Source organism: Pan paniscus, chromosome 1 (genome assembly GCF_029289425.2).
Source record: "Pan paniscus chromosome 1, NHGRI_mPanPan1-v2.0_pri, whole genome shotgun sequence".
In the NCBI taxonomy this organism is placed as follows: Eukaryota; Metazoa; Chordata; class Mammalia; order Primates; family Hominidae; genus Pan; species Pan paniscus.
This window is the reverse complement of record NC_073249.2, coordinates 199144658-199158163: the sequence shown is the minus strand read 5'-3', so window position 1 is coordinate 199158163 and position 13506 is coordinate 199144658. Positions and strand designations below refer to the sequence as shown.

Below are 13506 nucleotides of genomic sequence, written 5' to 3'. Positions count from 1 at the left end.
TTTAGTGTACCAAATAAGGCAAATATGTCATTTTTGAGCTTTAGGGGGACCTAATATCTAAAGGATTAATCTGATCATAAAAATATATAATTTTTAATTTGACTTTGGAGTTTGTCAAATATCAAAAGTTTAAAATACTGATAAAATAGAATTTCAGGTCACCATAGGCCATTCATTTAGCCAATATGATAACTCAAAGATTTTAAAAAATTGAAAACTTTTACTCATTGATAAAGACTTAGCTTTCCAAATAATCTATTTTCTCTCCTTTTTCTTGTAGTTTGTTTAAAAGGCAAACAAAAATCTTTCACTTTTTCAATATTCCATAAAGATCCTGTTCAAGAGAGAAAGCCAAATTTCACCTTTGCATTAGTATACAATTAATATCAAACCCAATTTTAAACAAGACCTTATACACAAATCTACCCAATCTTGATCAGTTTGACCATAAGGTAAGATTCTCATAAACCTGTTATAATATTTTATAATTTTCTGTTAAAAAGCAGATCAACAGTGTAAGAGAACCCTGTTGTGCTTTTATTTCAATGTTTGATTTATAGAAAAGCTGAATAATTAAATAATATCCCTTTAATTTTGACCACTAGGTTCACACACACAATTCTTACAAGATTAATCTTCCACAAACCTTCCATAACTTGGCCAAAACTTCAGCTTTATCCTGCCTAACATAAAGCCATCCTTTAATCCTCTAAACCAGAACAAAAAACTCCACATTCCCATGCCTTCCTATAATTTTTTACCAGAAACATATTCTACTTTCCTTACACACCTTGCATGTAAAACCGTTTCTTCAGTAGTCTTGATTACATGTGTTAGAATGTTATCTCTTAGCAACTTTTATTTTTGGTGAAAAACCTGGTAAGTAAGCAATTTTAATTATGTAGCAGGTGTGGAACCTAGGATACCAGACAGAAGTGAAGATAAGGTCCAACTCTTCCCAGCATAGCTAGGGAGCATGGCTAACTCCATATGTCCCCAAGTCTTCCCTAAAATCTAATGGCTCCAAAGCAGGTAAGTTGAACAATTTTCAAAGTCAAAGAAGCAATTTATGACCTTAAAGCATTTAGCAGTACTTGCTTTGGCAGCACAATACTAAAATTGGAAAGATACAGAGAAGATTACCAGGCCCCTGTGCAAGGATGACACACAAATCCATGAAGTATTTTATATTAAAAAATAAAGCATTTAGTAAACCTAATATCTTACTTGCCTTTTTTAGACCAAATGTCTTCATCTGGAAGATATTTTAATTTACCAATAATCTTTAAAACTGTCTTTTTTCCAAAATTACTAAACTCATGTGAACTAAAAGGCATTAAAATTGTTATTTTTCTGACAGAATATTTATTTATGCATTTATTATTTTTAAGCCGATTAATCAGAGCTCTTTAATATATTTTGGTAGTGAAACATCACACACCACACATAAATACAGCTGAACAGTCAGAAGATCCAGTAGTTATAAGAGTTTTTCATTTGCCAGTTTTTAAGTGTCTTAATTGTTTTACTGGCTTTAGAGTGGAGCCCTTTGAGAATAGCGCCAGGAAAGCATGCAGTTTTTAGGGCTTAAGAAGCAGGCACAGTTGGAAGGCAAAATAGACCCCCAAAATTAAGAGTCTCTTTTTTTTTTTTTGAGATGAAGTTTCCCTTTTGTCCCCCAGGCTAGAGTGCAATGGCACAATCTTGGCTCACTGCAACCTCGGCCTCCCGGGTTCAAGCGATTCTCCTGCCTCAGCCTCCCAAGTAGCTGGGATTACAGGTGCCTGCCACCATGCCCAGCTAATTTTTGTATTTTTAGTAGAGACGGGCTTTCACCATGTTGGCCAGGATGGTCTCCAACTCCTGACCTCAGGTGATCCGCCTGCCTCAGCCTCCCAAAGTGCTGGGATTACAGGTGTGAGCCACTGCGCCCCAGCTGTTTTTTTTTTTTTTTTGAGAGAGAGTCTCGCTCTGTCACCAGGCTGGAGTGCAGTGGCGCAATCTCGGCTCACTGCAACCTCTGCCTCCCACGTTCAAGTGATTCTTCTGCCTCAGCCTCCCAAGTAGCTGGGACTACAGGCGCGCACCAGCATGCCCAGCTAATTTTTGTATTTTTAGTAGAGACGGGGTTTCACCATGTTGGCCAGGATGGTCTCCATCTCTTGACCTCATGATGTGCCCACCTCGGCCTCCTAAAGTGCTGGGATTACAGGTGTGAGCCACCGCACCCAGCAAGAGTCTCATTTTTATACTGAAAGCAAGTTTGTTAGAGAAGTAAAGAAACAAAAGAATGGCTACTCCATAGGCAGAGCAGCCCTGAAGGCTGCTGCTTGGCTATTTTTATGGTTATTTCTTGATCATATGCTAAACAAGGGGTGGATTATTCATTAGTTTTCCAGGAAGGGGGTGGGGATTTCCTGGAACTGAGAGTTCCTTTTACTTTTATTTTATTATTTTTTTGAGAGGGAGTCTTGCTCTGTCGCTCAGTTTGGAGTGCAATGGCACAGTCTAGGCTCACTGCAACCTCCGCCTCCCGGGTTCAAGTGATTCTCCTGCCTCAGCCTCCCAAGTAGCTGGGACTACAGGCGTGTGCCACCACACCCGGCTAATTTTTGTATTTTTAGTAGAGATGGGGTTTCACCATGTTGGCCAGGCTGGTCTCAAACTCCTAACCTCATGATCCACCCGCCTCAGCCTCCCAAAGTGCTGGGATTACAGGCATGAGCCACTGCACCTGGCCTATTTTATTTTACTTTATTTTATTTTTTGGGACTGAGTCTCACTCTGTCACCCAGGCTGGAGTGCAGTGGCACAGTCTCTGCTCACTGCAACCTCTGCCTCCCAGGTTCAAGTGACTCTCCTGTCTCAGCCTTCTGTGTAGCTGGGATTACAGGCACACACCACCACAGCCAGCTAATTTTGTATTTTTAGTAGAGATGGGGTTTCACCATGTTGGCCAGGCTAGTCTTGAACTCCTGACCTCAGGTGACCCACCTGCCTCGGCCTCCCAAAGTGCTGAGATTACAGGCATGAGCCACCACACCCCTCTTCCTTTTAGACCACGTAGGATAACTTCTAGACATTGCCATGGCATTTGTAAACTGTCATGGTGCTGGTGGGAGTGTCTTTTAGCATGCTAATGCATTATAATTAACATATAATGAGCAATGAGGATGATCAGGGGTTACTCTCGTCACCATCTTGGTTTTGGCAAGTTTTGGCTGGCTTCTTTACTGCATCCTGTTTTATCAGTGGGGTCTTTGTGATCTGTATGTCATGCTGGCCTCTTGTCTCAACCTGTGACTAAGTATGCCTAACCTTCTGGGAATGTACCCCAGCAGGTCTCAGCCTCATTTTACCCAGCTCCTATTCAAGAGGAAGTCACTCTGGTTCAAACACCTCTGGATATAGCATCAGATATCACAGGTTTAGGGCTCATTCCTCAAGCTCCCTGAGCCAGGCACAAGTCCAGCCTCCAGAACTTCTAATGGACTGGCTTCCAGTTCGGGTCTCCATGATCCCCTCTTTGGGTTCAATTAACTTGCTGGAGCAGCTCACAGAACTCAGAAAAACACTTATTTATGTTTATCAATTTTTTATAAAGGATATTACAAAAGATACAGATGAAATGAGGATGAGAAATGAGGGAAGGGGTACAGAGCTCCTAGGCCCTTCCTGGGCACACACCTTCCATGAACCTCCATGTGTTCAGCTATCCAGAAGCTCTCCAAACCCTGTCTTTTTAGGTTTATTTGTTTGTTTGTTTTGTTTTTGAGACTGGGTCTTGCTCTGTCACCCAGGATGGAGTACAGTGGCATGATCTTGGCTCACTACAGCCTTACCTCCCAGGCTAAAGTGATTCTCCCACCTCAGCCTTTCAAGTAGCTGGGACTATAGATACATCACATTCAGCTAATTTATTTTATTTTATTTTTTTGTAGAAAGGAGGTCTCCCTATGTTGCCCAGGCTGGTCTTGAACTCCTGGGCTCAAGTGATCCTCCCACCTCAGCATCCCAAAGTGCTGGATTACAGGCATGAACCACGACACCTGGCCTCCTTTTGTTTTTTTTTATGAAGGCCTCATGATGTAGGCATGATTGATTAAACCATTGGCCACTGGTGATCAACTTAACCTTCAGCCCCTCTGCCCTCCCCATAGGGTAGGGGGGTGATGCTGAAAGTCTCAACTCTGTAATCCTGCCTAGGTATTTCTGGTCACCAGCCTCCATCCTGAAGCTACCTAGCAGCTGCTAGCCACCAGTCAATTATTAGCATATAAAAAGACATCACTCTGGAAATTCCAAGGATTTGGGGAGTTGTATGCCAGGAAATAGGAATGAAGACTAAAAACATATTTCACAATATAACAACAGCCCTCTGTTGCTCTGGACACAACTCACCATTGACAGCCTTCCAATAGAGAGCTGGAGAAGTATTTATGGCTGGGCACGGTGGCTCATGCCTATAATCCCAGCACTTTGGGAGGCTGAGGCGGGCGGATCACGAGGTCAGGAGATGGAGACCATCCTGGCTAACACGGTGAAACACCGTCTCTACTAAAAATACTAAAAAATTAGCTGGGCGTGGTGGCAGGCACCTGTAGTTCCAGCTACTCAGGAGGCTGAGGCAGGAGAATGGCATGAACCTGGGAGGCAGAGCTTGCAGTGAGCCAAGATCATGCTACTGCACTCCAGCCTGGGTTACAGAGCGAGACTCCATCTCAAAAAAAAAAAAAAAAAAAAAAACTCTCTCTATATATATACCATCATGTGTCACAGAGCGACAGGAATATGTCCTAAGAAATGTGTCATTAGGTGATTTTGTCATTGTGCGAACATCAGAGATTGTACTTACACAAACCTAGATGGTAGAGCCTACTACACACCTAGGCTATATGGTATGGCCTTTTGCTCATAGAGTACAAACCTGTACAGCATGTAACTGTACTGAATACTGTAGGCAGTTGTAACACAATGTTAAGTATTTGTGTATCTAAACATATCTAAACATATAAAAGGTACAGTAAAAATACGGTATTATAATCTTATGGGACCACTGCCATATATGCAGTCTGTCGTTGACTGAAACATCATTATGTGGCACATTACTGTATATATACACATATACATATGTATACACACACACACACATAAATATACGCATTCTATTGGCACTGTCTTTGGAGAACACTGACTAATACAGATAGTTTCAGGAGATCCCACTCGGCTCTTCCTATCATAATAGCTTCTAATCCACAGGTCACGACATTGTAAGAGGATTCTGTTAATTTCTGTGAGACTCATTGGACTTTAGGTCAATTCCATCTATCACCTGGCCTCCCTTAGCTCCTATTCTAATCAGGAAGTGATGATGGTATTTTGTTTTCTAGTTTCCGTGACAGCACAGATTCTATAATGCTCTTTGAAAATTCTAGATAGTCTTCTTTTTCAGTGAACAGTTACGCTGGTAAATGGCAGCAGATCAGCCCTCTGGGGAAGGACTGGAAGGATATTTACTATATATAATGATGGTATGATTACAGAGTCATTCCTTAAGGGGGTATGGTCACCCTATATTTAAGTGGTTCTAGTCCTGTGAATTTTGGTCAGGAATCTAGCTGGGTGCAGTGGATGAGGAGAGAGGATTGCTTGAGCCCAGGAGTTTGAGGCTGCAGTGAGCTATAATGGTGCCAGTGCACTCCAGCCTGGGTGTCAGAGCAAGAAAAAAAAAAATGAAAAAAATTTAAAATCTAGATGAGGGACCAGAATTTTCCCGTGTAGCAGCAGCTAATGTCAGTCTTCTGGTTGCCAGAACTTTATTTAAAAAAATAAAAATAAAAATCAAGGACCATCCAGTTAGCTGTATCCCATTCCCATAATCAGCGTATAGATCCTCGAAGGTCAAGGCACACTCATTGCCACTCTGGGAGTGCTGCCTTTAACAGTAAATATATTCACCTGGTCTTGGATGTCACCTCTGCCATTCTGAAATCTGAACATTAGGATTGATAATTAGGATCTCAGTTCCATGGTAGTGCTTCTTACTTTTAATCCAAGAGTACTGAAGACGGACATCACTGAGCTACTCAAAGATGCTGGTGTTCCCTTATCAGTGAACTTATTGTCTTAGTGAAAAGAATATCCTCCGGGCCTTCCTAAAGAACATAGTCTGGTGCTGAGTTCTTGGGTGTTATAGTCCTACCTTCCTGAACTTTCTTACCTCTTCTTAAACACTCTACCATGGTTGGGAGGCCGAGGTGGGCAAATCACAAGGTCAGGAGTTCGAGAGCAGCCTGGCCAACAAGGTGAAACCCCGTCTCTATTGAAAAAATACAAAAATTAGCCAGGCATGGTGGCAGGCACCTGTAATCCCAGCTACTTGGGAGGCTGAGGCAGGAGAATTGCTTGAACCCAGGAGGCAGAGGTTGCAATGAGCCAAGATCACGTCACTGCACTCCAGCCTGGGCAACGGAGCAAGACTGCGTCTCAAAAAAAAAAAAAAAAAAAAAAAAAAAAAAAAAAAAAAAACCCTACCATGGGAATTCTAGTATATTGAGATCATTTATTGTAGGTCATCATCCAGCCCAAGCTCTAAGAAACATCCTTGCAAACTATTAAGACTATATTTCAATTATCTATTGCAAATTAACAAACCACCCAAGTTTAAGGACTTAAAACAACAGCAATTTATTACTTCTCACAATTCTGCTGTCTGGTTTAGGCTTAATTAAGTGTTTGCAGATTTAAGGATAGAGGAAAATAGACTCCATCTCTTGATGTGGGGAGTGGCATGTACACAGAGGGAGGGAAGAATTTGATAGTGACCATCTTTGGAAACTATCTACCAGAGACCAGCTCCAGGCATTCTTGCAAGAATATTGAAGCCTGAGTTACTGAAGAGTGGTTTATGTCAATATATTCCCCATTAGCCAATCTTATATTCTGCCTGCTTCCCTACCCTCACCACCATGCCTAAAAATCCTGAAATTATTTCCATATATATTCACTAGTCTTTCACGTCCTTTGAGGTGTAGCTTATTTATCCTGAGACCAATAAGCAAATTTCCACACTCAGGATTTCCTAGGAATTGACCTCAGTTATTTGAGGGTGTGATGGAAACAAGTCTTAAGGAGAACAAATGCCATCTTATGAAGCACCTGGTTCACATGAAATCATTTCCTCACATGAGTCAAGAGAAAATTGTTCTTCCCTGGCAAGAGGGAAGGGGCTGCTTCTGCCACCCAGAACTCAGGAGAATTTGTAAGATAAAGATTCTTAGGTTTGTCCACCATAATGCTCCTATCCTCGGTCTCAGGGTCCTACTTTTTCCCTATCAGTGCCTTGACTTTGACATAGGAGACCTACCGAATCTGTTCATTTAGAATCTTTTGCAACTTTGCACTCTGCACTTTTTACCTGATCCTGGATCTGATTTTCTTTTCTTTTCTTTCTTTCTTTTTTTTTTTTTTTTTTTTTTTTTTTGAGACAGTGTCTTGCTCTGTTGCCCAAGCTGGAGTGCAGTGGCACGATCTCAACTCACTGCAAACTCTGCCTCCCGGGTTCAAGCAATTCTCCTGCCTCAGCCTCCCAAGTAGCTGGGATAACAGGTGCACACCACCATGACCAGCTAATTTTTGTATTTTTAGTAGAGACAGGGTTTCACCATGTTGGCCAGGTTGGTCTCGAACTCCTGACCTCAGGTGATCTTCCCACCTCAGCCTCCCAAAGTGCTGGGACTACAGGTGTGAGCCACCGCGCCCAGCCCTGGATCTGATTTTCCACGTAGTCTTTCCTTTACTACAAGTAAAAGGTCTTATAACTGTAATGCCAAATGAAGGGAAGGGATATTATCATTCCACTAACTACCAGCAATGAGGTCCTAATTGCATTCACGTAGGTGAGGAATCAAACCCTGAAATCATACCCTGAAGATCTCTTTTGGTACTAAATGTCAGCCTATGTTCCCTAGAAAACAGAGCATGAATCAAAGGTTGTATGCTAATGCTTTCTTCGGGGTTGCAATCCTAAAGAAGTAAAAGCCTGACTTTGGGATTGTGTTAACTGCTTCCACTGGGCAGTTGCTGGGGAAATCAGAACCTTTATATCCTTAGTTGGGTCAGACACAAGTGTTTAAGTTGCTGTGGTCTCATTATAGCAGGTTTAATCAAGTTCATGCTAAACACTAGCACTTGTCTCCCCATGAGGCTGAGGCAGCCAATAATATCTGGAGATGAGACAACGATGTTGGCTGCTGGGACCTTCCATTGGGAGACATCTAAGCTGAGTCTGGCACAGTCAGAGTAAGTAAGGACTTTGGCATTTACTTAGAAGCTATTGGAGGTATTTGAGCAGAGAAGTAACACATCTATCTGCCCAGTGGAGCAAGGTTAGAAGTAGGGAGATCAGTTAGGAGTCAATTGCAATAACCCAGGTGTATTAGGGTTCTATCAGCGAAGCAGAACCATTAGAAGTTATATAGAATAAGGGATTTATTATAGGGATTTGATCTGATGCAGTTGTGGATGCTGGTTAAACAGTTTACGCACAGCTGTTTCTTGTGGATCTGGTATTGGACTAGAAGTCATCAGGGCAGGTAACTGGAAAGGAAAAATGGACATGAAAAGGGAGAGGACAAGGTCAAAATGGAACCCATGAAAACAAACTAGATCTCCTATTGGTCTCTCCCTACCCCTAAGCCTCCAAGTTTGATGATGACCTACAGGAGAAGCTGATGACCTTCATCAACATATATCTAGCCCAGGAGTTTGGGAAGCTGAAGGTAGAAGTCCAGGGGGAGATGGAGTGGCTTTGCGCCCAGCTGCTGCCTCACACCAACAAGGGGAGCCAGCAGATTAATGAAACCACACGTAAACTGCAGTAGCATCTGACTCTATGTTGGCTTTCCAATTGCAAGCATGGCTACATCTGAACGTCTTCTTTCTAAATTGTGTCCACATCTTCTTCTGGTGGCAAATTCTCACCCAAAACTACACAGGAAAGGGATTTCTAAGAAACATAGTTCCATCTTAGCTAAATTGACTACCAAGCCCACTATGCCAGGTGAGAAATTAAGATGGCTTGGACCAGAGTATCAGCAACAGGGGTGTGAGAAGTGTTTTGTGAAAGTTGTCAGAATCAAAATAGAATCACCCATTTTGATTAAAAAACCCTGACAAATGGAGATTGGGAAGGCCAAAAAGGGAGTTTTCTTATGCACAAATGCCTGATAATAAGAAATATAACAGAAAACTCTGCAAAAACCACATGCTTGCACAAAGGCCACCACAAACTTATATACACACAAAAATATATCCACGAGGACATCTGTCAACTGCTGTCCAATCTCAGACTAGCATCACCCTTGTTATTAATATTTGATCATTGTAATCAAGGATAATTATCTCGGCCGGGCACGGTGGCTCACACCTGTAATCCCAGCACTTTGGGAGACCGAGGCAGGCGGATCACGAGGTCAGGAGATCGAGACCATCTTGGCTAACATGGTGAAACCCCGTCTCTACTAAAAATACAAAAAATTAGCCGGGTGCCGTGGCGGGCACCTGTAATCCCAGCTACTCAGGAGGCTGAGGCAGGAGAATGGCATGAACCTGGGAGGCGGAGCTTGCAGTAAGCCGAGATAGCGCCACTGCAGTCCGGCCTGGGCGAAAGAGTGAGACTCCATCTCAGAAAAAAAAAAAAAAAAAATTAAAAAGGATAATTATCTCAAAACAATTATGCAATTCTCATTTTTCCTTTAAAAACCTTTGTCTCTTTGGGAGGCTGAGGCAGGCGGATCACGAGGTCAGGAGATCGAGACCATCCTGGCTAACACAGTAAAACCCCGTCTCAACTAAAAATACAAAAAATTAGCCGGGCATGGTGGTGGGCGCCTGTAGTCCCAGCTACTCAGGAGGCTGAGGCAGGAGAATGGCGTGAACCCGGGAGGCAGAGCTTGCAGTGAGCCGAGATTGTGCCATTGTACTCCAGCCTGGGCGACAGAGCCAGACTCCGTCTCAAAAAACAAACAAACAAACAAACAAAAACCTTTGTCTTCCTTTACCTCTCTGAATATAGACACAGTTTAATATGGCATATGTATTCCCGTTGCAAATTTCATTCTCAAGTAAAAATAATTTTCTTTTAGAGAGCCTCTCTCTGTCTGTTATTTAGGTTGACAAACATGGTGTCAGAAGTGGGATCTGAAGCATAATCATTTTCAGAATAAACTGGTGATTCTTGGAACCAGGATGCAGTACTCCCTTGAGGCCTTTCAGCTCTCTACTTCCACGGCTCTCCTTTTTCTGCCCTGGTGAGTCTTCTCTCAAGCCAAGCCTCCCTCTTTTTGGCAGATGCTCTTTAACTTTGTTTGGGATGTGATTTGAGTAACATCACCTTAATAAAGAGTGTTGCATCCCTTCTGGGATGATAAAAGACTCTTTGTCTTTTCTGATGAGCTCTTTCCAATGTAAAGACATTTTGTCTTTCTGGTGAGTATACTCTCTTACAGAGCTTATGTTCTGTCTGTGAGGACCTCGTATCTTTTCTGGTTAATTCACCTGTAGTTCTGGAAGCCTGGTTTGATATTTTGTTTGGTCTGCATACCTGGCTTAAACCTTTTGTGAACATTCTTATTTTGGTTTCATTTTGGTTTGGTTATGCACATCTGTAAACAATTTGGCTCTTTTACTGGCCTCCCCCTAAGCCCTGCTTATTTCTAAACAATGTGGTTTCAAGAGCAAAAACAAACATTCTAAATATGGGCATAGGATGGCCAATTAAAACCACTGGAGCAGTCACCATCATCTAAAACACCAGTCCAAACCCCTGACATTTCTCTGAAAGGGCTTATGGAATTGTCTTTGCTCTTAAGAAATTAATAAGTAATTTAGGTGTAATTAAAAAAATTAATCAATTAAGGTAAATGTAAATAGGATAAATGTTTACAAATAAACTTTCATGTAATTTGACATCTTAAAGTTATGATATATTAAATTAAGCAGTAGATATTGATAAAGTATCTGGATCATTTCCAAATAAGATAAAATGCTACACATTAATTGCTAAACATAGATTCAAGTATATTTACTTTTGGCTTCCTAAATTTTACAAAAAGCGAAAAGATATTTGTAGTTGTTAATAAATACGTCCTGCTCCACATTAAAAAATTATGTTATAAAAAATTTCTAAAAAATTATGTATTCATAAAATGTTAAGATACAATTCAAAATTTGCTTACTTTCTAGGTTTTCACTAAAAATAAAGGTTTACAAGAGTTTAAAATTCTAATTAATGTATATAATTCTGTATACACAGGTACCAAACAAGTAAAATGTGTTCTTGAAAGTCAGGCGTGGTGGCTCAGGCCTGTAATCCCAGCACTTTGGGAGGCTGAGGCAGGTGGATCACTTGAGGTCAAGAGTTTGAGACCAGCCTGGCCAACGTGACGAAACCCTGTCTCTACTAAAAATACAAAAATTAGCCAGCCATGGTGGCGGGAGCCTGTAATCCCAGCTACTTGGGAGGCAGAGGCAAGAGAATCACTTGAACCTGGGAGGCAGAGGTTGCAGTGAGCTGAGATCGTGCCATTGCACTCCAGCCTGGGCAACAAGGGTGAAACTCTGTCTCAAAAAAAAAAAAAGAAAAAAGAAAAGAAGAAAGAAAAAAAATGTTCTAGATAAAAAATTATTTAAAAGACATAAAAATGTGTTCTTTATTCAAAAAATCATTTTGATCACTTGGTGAAACCCTGTCTCTACTAAAAATACAAAAAAATTAGCCGGGCATGGTGGTGGGCACCTGTAGTCCCAGCTATTCAGGAGGCTGAGACAGGAGGACCACCACCCAGGAGGTTGAGGCTGCAGTGAGCTGAGATCACACCATTGCACTCCAGCCTGCTGGGTGACAGAGTGAGACCCTGTCTCAAACAAACAAACAAACAAAAAAAGAGGTTTAATTGGCTCCCGGTTCTACAGGCTATACAGGAAGCACAGCAGCATCTGCTTCTGGGAAGGCCTCAGAGAGTTTTTACTCATAGCAGAAGTGAAGCGGGAGCAGGCACATCACACATTCAAAGCAGGAGCAAGAGAGAGAGCCAAGGGGAGGTACACACACTTTTAAATGACCAGATCTCGTGAGAACTCACTATCATGAAGCCAGCACCAAGGCATGAGGGATCCACCCCAGCGATCCAAATACCTTCCACTAGGCCCCACCTCCAGCACTGGGGATTACAATTCAACATGAGATTTGGGCAAGGACAAAAATCTGAACTATATCAACAGCAAAAGGTGAAATTCCAAGAGATGTACCTGAGAAGCTTCAAGAGGAAAACTCTACCTTGAGAAATGAAATAATCATTCTAAATGAAGAAGACTCTATTTCTAACTGGAAACTAGGAAAATTAAATGGAATCTGTAAAAAAAAAAAAAAAAAAAGCTGTAGTTTGGAAGATGGTTGAAAATTTACAGAAACAGATTTTAGAATTAAAAGTCAAAACCTTTTGCAATTTTACTGAAAGCAGATGAATACTTCAAGAAAAACTTATTGTTCATCATATGGGACCAAAATTTTAGTTTTGTATAATTATATTTTTAATATTAAAGCTTATTCATTTTTTAATGTTTTAATTTTAAATTTAAATTTTTTTTGGAAACAGGGTCTCACACTGTTGCCCAGGCTAGAGTGCAGTGGCAATATTGTAGCTCACTGCATCCTTAAATTCTGGACTCAAATGATCCTCCCTCCTCACCCTCCCAAGTGGCTGGGACTACAGGCGCATGCCATCATGCCTCTGTAATTTTTTTTATTTTTTGTAGAGACCTGGTCTCACTATGTTGCCCAGGCTAGTCTCAAACTCCCAGGCTCAAGCAATTCTCCTGCCTCAGCCTCCTAAAGTGCTAGGATTAGAGGGGTGAGCCGCTGGACCTGGCTTAAACCACAATCTTTAGAAAGACCTACAAATAATCCTCTTTTAAGTATATTCAACTTGATAATACATAAAATTTCTTTTATAAATTTATCCTTTATAAACCTTTTATGACTTACTCTGACCTTCCACAACCTGCTCAGACCTTTTGTTTGTTTTATATTTTTTCTTTCTTAAATAACCAGTCATTTGACTTTAGGACAAAATTTACTTTTTAAAAAAATCATTTTGAATAATTCTTTTTTTCTCTCTTTTTTCTTTCCTTTTGTTCTACTGGAGTCTTCTCAGACACTTTTCTTTTTTTAACCTTTCATAAGATAACTACATCTTTATTCTTTTTTTTTTTTTCTGAGACAGTATCCCACTCTGTCACCCAAGCTGGAGTGTGGTGGTGCATTTGCAGCTCACAGCAACCTCAAAATCCTGGGCTCAAACAGTCCTCCCACCTCAGCCTCCACAGTAGCTAGGACTACAGATGTGTGCCACAGTGCCTGGCTAATTTTTTAAAAATTATTTTTTGTAGAGATCAGGTCTTACCATATTGCCCAGGCTATTCTCTCTTTTTTTTTTTTTTTTTTTT

General features: G+C 41.2%; 1 pseudogene; it reads left to right on the top strand.

The window, feature by feature from the left end:
* Nucleotides 1-1095: 1095 nt before the first annotated feature.
* On the top strand, nucleotides 1096-1195 carry LOC112438321 (U6 spliceosomal RNA; annotated as a pseudogene).
* The last annotated feature ends 12311 nt before the right edge of the window (nucleotides 1196-13506 follow it).